The sequence below is a fragment of the Mustela erminea genome, chromosome 2 (genome assembly GCF_009829155.1).
Source record: "Mustela erminea isolate mMusErm1 chromosome 2, mMusErm1.Pri, whole genome shotgun sequence".
In the NCBI taxonomy this organism is placed as follows: Eukaryota; Metazoa; Chordata; class Mammalia; order Carnivora; family Mustelidae; genus Mustela; species Mustela erminea.
Genome location: NC_045615.1, coordinates 107,135,271 through 107,144,791, shown reverse-complemented (window position 1 = coordinate 107,144,791; position 9,521 = coordinate 107,135,271). Strand labels below are relative to the sequence as shown.

Genomic DNA, 9,521 nt, shown 5'->3' with positions numbered 1-9,521 from the left:
GATGAAGCCAGAGTGAGAAGTAGAAGAGGTCCATGAGAGCCTGGAAGGCCACCACCGGGGACCAGGGTTTACCCTACAAGCAGTAGACTGCGATAAAGGTTTAAGCAGGGGGATAATACAATATGATAATGAGCTGGTGTTTTATAATCTCCTAGGAACTTCACAAGGAGCCCAGGCCTCAACCAAGTTCAGCACTGAAGTCATCATCTCATATATATCCCTTAGTCAGTGTACTGAGATACACCAAGTCACCATCCAGAAGCCTAAGAGTGATCTGAGACTCCTCCTTCCCAACCAAGCTCATCAATTTCCCCTTCTAACCAGTTATCCATACACATTCTCTGCGCCATGTCCATGTGTTAGGGAAGAAGAAGTCACAACTGCCCCCCAGCCGGAGACCCTGCCTCTGCCATCGCCCACCTCTAGCCATCCTCCACCCTACAGCAAAGACGTGTGCCCAAAGGCAAACCTGGCCTTCCCCTGCTTTAAACCCTCCAAAGGTTTTCTACAGTCCACAGAATGAACTCTAACTCCTGGGATCTGCACAAAGGTGAGGCAAGTGAGACACTTTCCCCAGGGACAAAACTTAAGGAGGTGTCAAAACACTCAGAAATCAAGATAAATAATACATAAACAACTTTATTACAATACCATTTTACAAACCAAAAAAAGTTTGTCTATTTGTTTTTTTTCTTAAAGAATTTATTTATTTCTCAGAGAGAGCACACTGAAGCAGGAGGAGCGACAGGCAGAGGGAAAAGCAGGCTCCCTGTGGAGCAGGGACCCCAATTCAAGACTTTATCCCAGGACACTGGAATCATGACCTAAGCCAAAGGCAGACACTTAACCTACTGATCCACCCAGGTGCCACACTATTTGAAGTACATAATTCAATGATTTGGTATATTGTGCAACCATTACCATTGTATTCTAATTTTAAAACAGCTCTACCCATCCCAAAAAGTGGCCTTGTACCTGTTAACAATCACTCTCCAGCATCCTTGCCACTTGCTCCAGGCCTAAACAATCAATAAACTCTACTTATTTGCATATTCTAGACATTTCATGGAAATAGAATCACAGAACATGTGATCTTGGTGACTTGGCCTCCTTCACATGGCATCTTTCCAAGGGTCATCTGTGTAGCAGCATGGATCAGTAATTCCTTCCTTTTTTCATGGTCACATGCTATTCCATTGTATGGATGTGACACATTTTATTGATCCTTCTGTCAGCTGATGGATATCCAAGGGGTGATTTCTATCTTTTGGCTACAACATATACTGCTGTCAAAATTCATTTACAAGTTTTTTGTGGACATATGTTTTCATTTCTCTTGGGAGAATACCTAGGAGTGGAATTGCTGGATCACATAATATCTCTATGCTTGACTTTCTGAGGAGCTGTCAAACTGTTTTCCAAAGTGGCTATACCATTTTACATTACCACCAGCAACATAGAATGGTTGCACTTTTCCCACATCCCCACCAATATTTATAATGCTCTTTTTTATTACAGTCATTCTAGGGAGTGTGAAGTACTACCTCATTGTGGTTTTGGTTTCCATTTCCCAAATGGATAAGAATGCTGAGCATCACTTCATGTGATTATTAGCCATTCATAAATCCTCTTTGCAGAAATGTCTACAGAAATCATTTGCCCTGCTTTTAATTAGAGTTGTCCTTTTATCCTTGAATTGGAAGTGTTTCTTACATATTCTAGATACAAGTCCCTTATCAAGTATATAACTTGCACATATTTTCCCCCTGTCTTTGAGTTATCCTTGTCCTTTCTTGATGGTATCCTTAAAACCACAACAGTCTCAAGTCCCACTTATCAATCTTTTCTTGTATTGCTTGTGGTTTTGGTGTCATGTCTATGAAATCATTGCTTAATCCAAGATCATAAAGATTAATTCTGGTGTTTCCTACTGAGAGTTTTATAGTTTTAGTCCTTACATTTAGGACTATGACATACTTGCAGCTAAGGTTTGTATATGGTGTGAGGTAGGGGTCGAGCTTCATTCTTTTGTATATGGATATAGAGTTGTCCCAGCAATAATTATTGAAGAAATAAGTAATATTTTAATACAATAAACACAAGATCAGTAACAGTACCATGCTGAGCCATATTGGAGCCTGAGGCAAAAAGAAAAAAAGATTAGTAAAACTAACCCATTACTATTTAAAAAATTGATATTTTTATCTTGATTATTGAGGTTTTTTTTATATTTTTAATTTATTTTCATTGTTCCAGAATTCATTGTTTATGCACCACACCCAGTGCTACATGCAATACGAGCCCTCCATAATACCCACCACCAGGCTCACCCAACCCTCATCCCCTCCCCTCCAAAATGCTCAGTTTGTTTCTGAGTCCACAGTCTTTCATGGTTTGTCTCCTCCTCCAATTTCCCCCCAACTCATTTCTCCTCTCCATCTCCCAATGTCCTCCATGTCATTCCTTATGCTCCACAAGTAAGCAAAACCATATGATAATTGATTCTCTCTACTTGACTTATTTCACTCAGCATAATCTCTCCCAGTCCCAACCATGTTGATACAAAAGTTGGTTATTCATCCTTTCTGATGGATATAATACTCCATAGTTAAAGCCTCTTTAAATTTGACATCTGAAGTAAATGCTTCACTCACTCACCCTTGTCACAGTCCTGATGACCGCTAAGCTTAGCCTATGAGGCTTCCCCATCCTACCTCCTATCTGCTCCTTGAACTATCTGTATCTCAGCCCACCATGCCTCAGCTTTTACCAGTAAAATAGAATTTTGCTCGTACATATTTGTTCAAATACAGATTCGGCCATGCTATGTCAGGCTTCTCTCATTTTCTTGACAGGCTATGTCAGGCTTCTCTCATCTCTTCACTTGGCTTGGAATATCTTTCTCATTTCCACTGCTTAGCTCTTTCCTATCCTACAAGATCAGATACCCCCACCCACAGAAAGAATTCCTTGAACCTCTAGTTTAGGTTAAATTCTTCTCATCCTGTTTCCACACGGTCTGGTTTTCCTACAACATTACACTTATCACACTTATAATTACCTATTACTTGTCTTCTCTTCCTCTAGACTGCTGTTCTTTGTCCCTTGTGTCCAACTATCTCTTATCCACCTGAACATTCTCAGGTCTTAGTACAGAGCCTAGAATATGAAAAATGAAAAAACAGGATGTTTAAAAGTTCATCTAATGGGAGCGTATCAGGGAAAAAGTGATCCTATCTGCCTAAAGTGAACAGAGATGATTTCCTTCAGGAACCTTGAAGAAGGACAAGAACTAAGTACCTGTTGCAGAAGTCCTGTCTGCTGGAAAGTGAGGTAGCCCAAGAACAGAAGCTGTGTCCCATGCAAGAGCTCTTTGACGACACTCCTCTGATGAAACAAAGCCTCCCAAGACCTCATTCGAAGATCAGTCTAGGTACAGGAAAGTGATACAGAAATTCAGTAACAGGAACTGGCCCTAGGGGCCCACAGGTGAGACAAGGAAGTGGCTGCCTGCAGAAAGTACTGTAGTGAGCAAAAAATAAGGACATATTCACATTGAGATCACTTCATTCTATTCATTCATTCATTCATTCACTCACTCACCAAACATCCCATAAACATCTATGAATCATCTTTTGGGCTGTGCTGGATGCAAAATGTAAGAGTCAAAGGTTAGCCTCTTACTGAGAGAAACTCATAATCAAGTGAACTGCTACAAACCTACTATATGAAGGTGAGACAGCAAGAAGATAAAGATGTTGACCACAAAGTCTAACCTTCAGTGGTTTTACTGGATTCTTCTGGTTGCCCCCCAAACCCATCCTCTACCTTTATTCACTCTACCATACCCTCAGAAGCTGAACTTCTTAGACAACACCAACAGGCTCCCTTGCCCACTGACTTACAACTGGCTAGTGTTGCACAACAATAGGATTTTGAAAGGAGAGAGGCAATCAGGAGTGTAGCATTTATTACTATTGCTATGGGACTGCCATGCTGGTTATGTCCAAGGTCAGAGGTCCTGCTGTGAGCTTCATTCCACACAGATCCCCTGACTCCTGATTCTCTTTCCCTTCTCCCCATACCTTCACTCTTACAATGGCAACTAGATTTCATAGCCCTGTAGCATTAGACTTTGTGCTTTCCCTAAACCCTGCTTTCAGCTTTGTAAATAGTCTTTCATAAAATTCTTCTCAAATTACCCTAATGTGAGTGTGCCATCTGTTTCTCACTGAGATCTTAACTGATACAATGAGTTCCTAGGGGATATGTGACAAGAACATCAATAAATAGAGGATGGAAGGAGGAATCTATTCGGACATGTAAATGAATGCATATGGTCATCCACTGGGAAAGGTAGGCATGGGGAAGAGTCAAAGCCAGTGCATTGGGATTGTTTGCATGCTTACCTAGGAGGCTAGACCAGGGCAGAACACTGATTAAGGATATATGGTGGCCTACCCTTAAAGGATGCAGATTTGGAGAGCAAGGAATGTTCCTTCCCTCCAGAGAAATGCCTGGGGGACAGTGACTTTGAGCTTTCTAGAGGTAGACAGTGATGAAGTATTAATAAGCTTAATCCTTCTGGGTCACCCCCTCTTTCCATGCCACCCTGGTGTCGCCCTCGGCCCGCAAGGACGACAATGAGCCTGGTATGGTGTTAATGCTTCATTTCCGTTTATTTAATCAACTTCCTTAGCTTATATACAGCAGGGTGACCAATAAGGGGTCAAGCAATGGGGAGAGCCAATGAGAGTCCTGTTACTATGCTGATTAAATTTGATACAGCCAATAACTATGTCCTCCTTTAGGCGGGCTTCACCAGAAAGTTCATTGTATACTTGCAGCGTACTTTGCTAGCAGTGAGCCAAGCACCTTCTTGTAATGGCGGGGACTTCCCCGGCCGGAGGCAGTCCCCGACACCCTGGAACCTCAGAGCAAAGGAAAGGGTAAGCTGATGCACCCCAGCTCTAGAGGAAAAAGGAAATAAGATTGTTTTCTAAGAGCTGTAGAAAATATAAGTAAAAGAACAAAACAGAACTCACAAAATCATCTTAAAGAGTCAAAATAATTCCCAAGGCCTATAAAAGTTGCTTGCATCCTGACATATCTAGGGGTTATCTAGTCGTTTCCGGTGTGGGAACATCCACATTAGAAAGAAGCATGCATTAGGCTCCTTCAACTTGGCATCACTGAGAATTCAAATACACTACTCACATCCCTCTTTCCATTCCATCTCCCTCATAAGGCCTTAGGAGTTGTATTTAGTTGCCCATGTTGTTTTTCTGCAAGAAAAAGGATATTTGATGTTAAAGATCAGTACATTTGGCATCAGTTTTTATTTTTCCTTGGTCTTCTGTAAGCATTGTTAGCATTAGTTGTTCTCCTCAAGGTCAGTAGGCTCTGGAACATTTGGAGCTTGATTTCCCAAAGCCGAGGTCAAACTCCTGGGCTGAGGAAAAGTCATGACGGTCAGTCCCAGGCAGAGGCCTCTTGGCAGTTCACCACTTAGTGACACTTTCACACATGCACACACACGTGCAAACACACACACGCACGCGCGTGCGCGCACACACACACACACACACACACAATGGCATCTTGATGTGCCCTGTCTCCTTCATCCCCTTGACCAGCTGATTGACCAAAATTCAGGACTTTACCTTAATCAATTTTCAATTTCATAGGTTGACTTTGCCTCATTGTTCTTCTTGATGGATTCTGTCAGTCACTGTATTTGCTGCCTGTCAAACTAGAGTAATCCGGAAATTTGATACACAGGCATGACCCAAGTTATTGATAAAAATGTTAAGCAGACAGGCAGGTTGGTAGCTCTTCTTCTAAAACTCTGGTCTGTCATTTTCCTTTGAAGTGGAAAGCCCAGAACCAAAAGCCATATTCCAGGTGTGGTCTAACTTGTGCACAATGGAACATGGCTGTCACCTCCCTCACCTCAGTTCTGTGCTCCTATTGACAATAGGGCATGAACAAAGTATCTCCCTACTCCAGCATGGGTCATATTTCTACCAGTGAAAGGACCTCAGTGGTTTTTTATCCTGCTAGTATTGAATCACATCAGTCTATCTTGTTTTTCTCTTGGACTCACGTGTAGGCCATTTGATTCTTGTTCAATTCTGCCTCATTATGCTCCTACTGTTACTTCAGTATGTTGAGATCTATTGGGATCCTGGAACAATGGATCAGACACACTCATTGACTTTTTTCTGACTCCCTATCACCATCTCATCCCTAGTTCTGTCTCTGTATTTTAATTCCAGCAGTATAAACCACTTCTGGGTCTCCACAGTGTCCTTTAGACTATGAATACACTGTGATCTCTTCAACACAGATGGTCTCAGATTAACACAAAGGTCCACACTCCAGGTTCTGACCCCCACTATTCAAACACTGGTCAATGCTACAGAAGGCCCAGCAGCCAAAGGATCTGAGGAGTCTCTGGGACACATGGATAAGAGTCTCAGTCCAGTTCTGTCTCCACACTTATAAGTCTATATGAGTAGCACATGGTACAGAAGACTGAGGACACACTGGGAATATGTCTGCCTCTCACTACCTATGGTAGAGGCTGTTCATTGCTCCCCTGCATTATTCTTCTCTTCTCTTAAGAACAGACCACCTTGGGGGGCCTGGGAGGATCAATGGGTTAAGCCTCTGCCTTTGGCTCAGGTCATGATCTCAGGGTCCTGAGATCAAGCTGGGATCAAGCCCTGAATTGGACTCTCTGCTTGATGGGGAGCTCACTTCCCCCTCTCTCTGCCTGGTGCTCTACCGACTTGTTATCTCTCTCTGTCAAATAAATAAAATCTTTAAAAAAATTATACACACACACACACACACACACACACACACACACAGCTCCTTTTTAGCAAAGTACATAGGACCACCTGAAATTAAAACAATATTTCCAGTTCCTTTACAGCTGGGAGTAGTCATGAGATAAAGTCCTGACCAATGAGACACAAGAGGTTTTAAAGCCTGGTCTCCAAGTCACCATCCCATCCCATCACCCAGGGCCTAGACCATCATTACACATCTTCTTTTATGAACGAGGCACGAAGTTTTGTTTGTTTGTTTGTTTGTTTGTTTTTAAGGTAAGCCCCCTTCCAGAAGCTGCTTTCAGCTCTATTTAGCTAAAATTACCCTCACTGTTTGACTGGAATATGCTCCTGCTCTCTGCTACTGTTTTCCAACTGCAAGATGAAACTGGCCATCTGACATGGAGGACTCCTTGACACCCCATCCCTTCCCATTTACTTAGCACATTCTTACTTTGCACCTATCATACGTCCAGCATTGGCAAGGTGCTAGGAATACAAAGGCAAAAGGTACAAGGAGTTCAGTCTGCAGGCTTTATTTTATGGCTATTTTTCTTACTATGTCTTTCTTCTTTTTTTTTTTTTTCAGCAAAAATGTATGAAGGTGCTGGCCTTTGGACAGGCCTTGGGCCTAAGACTAGCATATTTAGCAAATAGTAATATGAGAACAAAAACTTTTCTGTGTAAATATGTTGTATGCTGTTAGTTTTTGTAATGAAAATGTACATTGTTGATGTACAATGTACAATGAAAATTTCATTGTTTATCTGAAATTCAGATTTAACTAGTGTTGTATCTGGTAAGCCTACCACATTGAGTAAGACTACAAGGTTTGTTCCTTCAAAGAGCACCCTTCCTAGTGGAGGGGATGGCAAGTAAGCCAGTGGGCAGCTCAGTATCCTCACTGAAGGTAAGGATGAGCAACATGAAGCAGATAAAACAGCTACAGTGTTAATGGGTTGTCAGGGATGACCCACCAGGAATTAACATTTCACCAGAATGTTGAAATGAGGCCAACCAAGCCCAAGGAGGCTAAGCCCAGAGAGAAGAGCCAGAAAAAGCAAAAGTCCTCAAGTAAGAACGTGTTTTAAAAGTTCTAGAATCCCAAGGCCAGTGCCATCAATGTTGAGGAGGGAAAAGCATACCTGAGCCAAGCCATGTAGAAACTATAGGTAATGGAAAGCAATTGCACTAGTAAGTATTTAACCCAAAGATTCAACAGCATAGTGATACAAAAGGGCACCTACATCCCAATGTTTATAGCAGCAATGTCCACAATAACCAAACTGTGGAAAAAGCTGAGATATCCACATACAGATGAATGAAGAAGTGGTATATATACATATTGGAATATTACTCAGCCATCAGAAAGGATGAATACTTACCACTTACATCAACATGGGTAGAACTGGAGGGTATTATAGTGAACAAAATAGGCCAATCAGAGAAAGACAATTATCATATGGTTTCATTCATATGTGGAATACAAGAAACGTGGCAGAGGAAGGGGAATGGAAGAAAAGGGAAGGAAAACTGAATGGGAAGTTATCAGAGACAAAGAAAAACTATGAGAGACTCTTAACTCTTAGAAAAAAACTGAGGGTTGCTGGAGAGGAGCAGGTTGGGGGATGGAGTATATGGGTGATGGGCTTGAAGGAGGGCACATGAGGTGATGAGCACTGGGTGTTATGTGCAACTTACAAATTATTGAACTACATCTGAAACTAATGATGTACTATATATTAGCTATCCGAATCTAAATTAAAAATAATAATAATGGGACACCATCAAAGGGTTATTTAGCAGGGGAGTGATATATTTAATTTATTCAGTTTTATTTAGTTTTCTTTTTTAAATTTTCATAAGAAGACTTAACATGAGATTTACCCTCTTAATAGACTTTTAAACACAGTACAGTATTGCTATCTATATACATAAAGTTATAGAGTAGAAGTATACCATGTACTTAGCCTTTGCAAGTGAAACTTTATATCTTTTAATTAAGAATTCACATATTCCCTTCCAAGACCCTGGCAACCACATTTCCACTCTTCACTTGCATGAGTTTGACTATATTAGGCACCTTGAATAAGTGAAATCATGAAGTATTTTTCCTTTTCCTTCAGTGGCTGGCTCATTACACTTCACTAATGACCTTGAGGTTCATCCATGTCATCACAAACAGCCAGATTTCCTTCTTTTAGTTCTGAAAGAGCTTTCTGCCTATTGGGTGGAAGTGACATGAGGATGGAGTCATGATGGCAGCTGCAGGAAGAAGAGCGAGGAGGCTTCTCAGTACACACCTGAATGAATGGAGTCTTCATTGGGGGTTGGCAGCATGGCTGGTGAGAATAACTCCACTGGGTATGCATTTCTGAGATAGAACAGATAGGACTAGTAAATAAATTAGCCAAGGGGCTGCAAGAGAGAGGCAAATCAAATATGACTTTTAGGACTTAGTCCTAAGTAATTGAGGAGGGAAGGTCTCACATCTCCAGTTGGGAGTACTGCTCCAGTGAGTGGGGTGGGTAGGAGAGTGAGGAGTCTGGCTTGGTTGTATGATTTCCATTAAATATTCAAATGGAAAGATGGTCCATTCACAATTGCTTTTATTACCCCTAAGTTACAGGAGAGAAAACTGTAGGACACATACTCAAGTCTGTCCAGACACAGCTTGTTTCACTA

The 9,521-nt window shown here is 41.5% G+C and overlaps 1 long non-coding RNA gene across 1 annotated transcript; it reads right to left on the bottom strand.

Annotated features, from left to right (window-relative positions):
- Nucleotides 1–3,312: 3,312 nt before the first annotated feature.
- On the bottom strand, nt 3,313–9,213 carry LOC116583663. The gene is made up of 3 exons (XR_004282827.1): nt 9,140–9,213; nt 5,218–5,285; nt 3,313–3,522 (listed from the first exon to the last, which is right to left on the bottom strand). It is a non-coding gene; the product is annotated as an uncharacterized LOC116583663 (long non-coding RNA).
- Between the last annotated feature and the right edge of the window lie 308 nt (nt 9,214–9,521).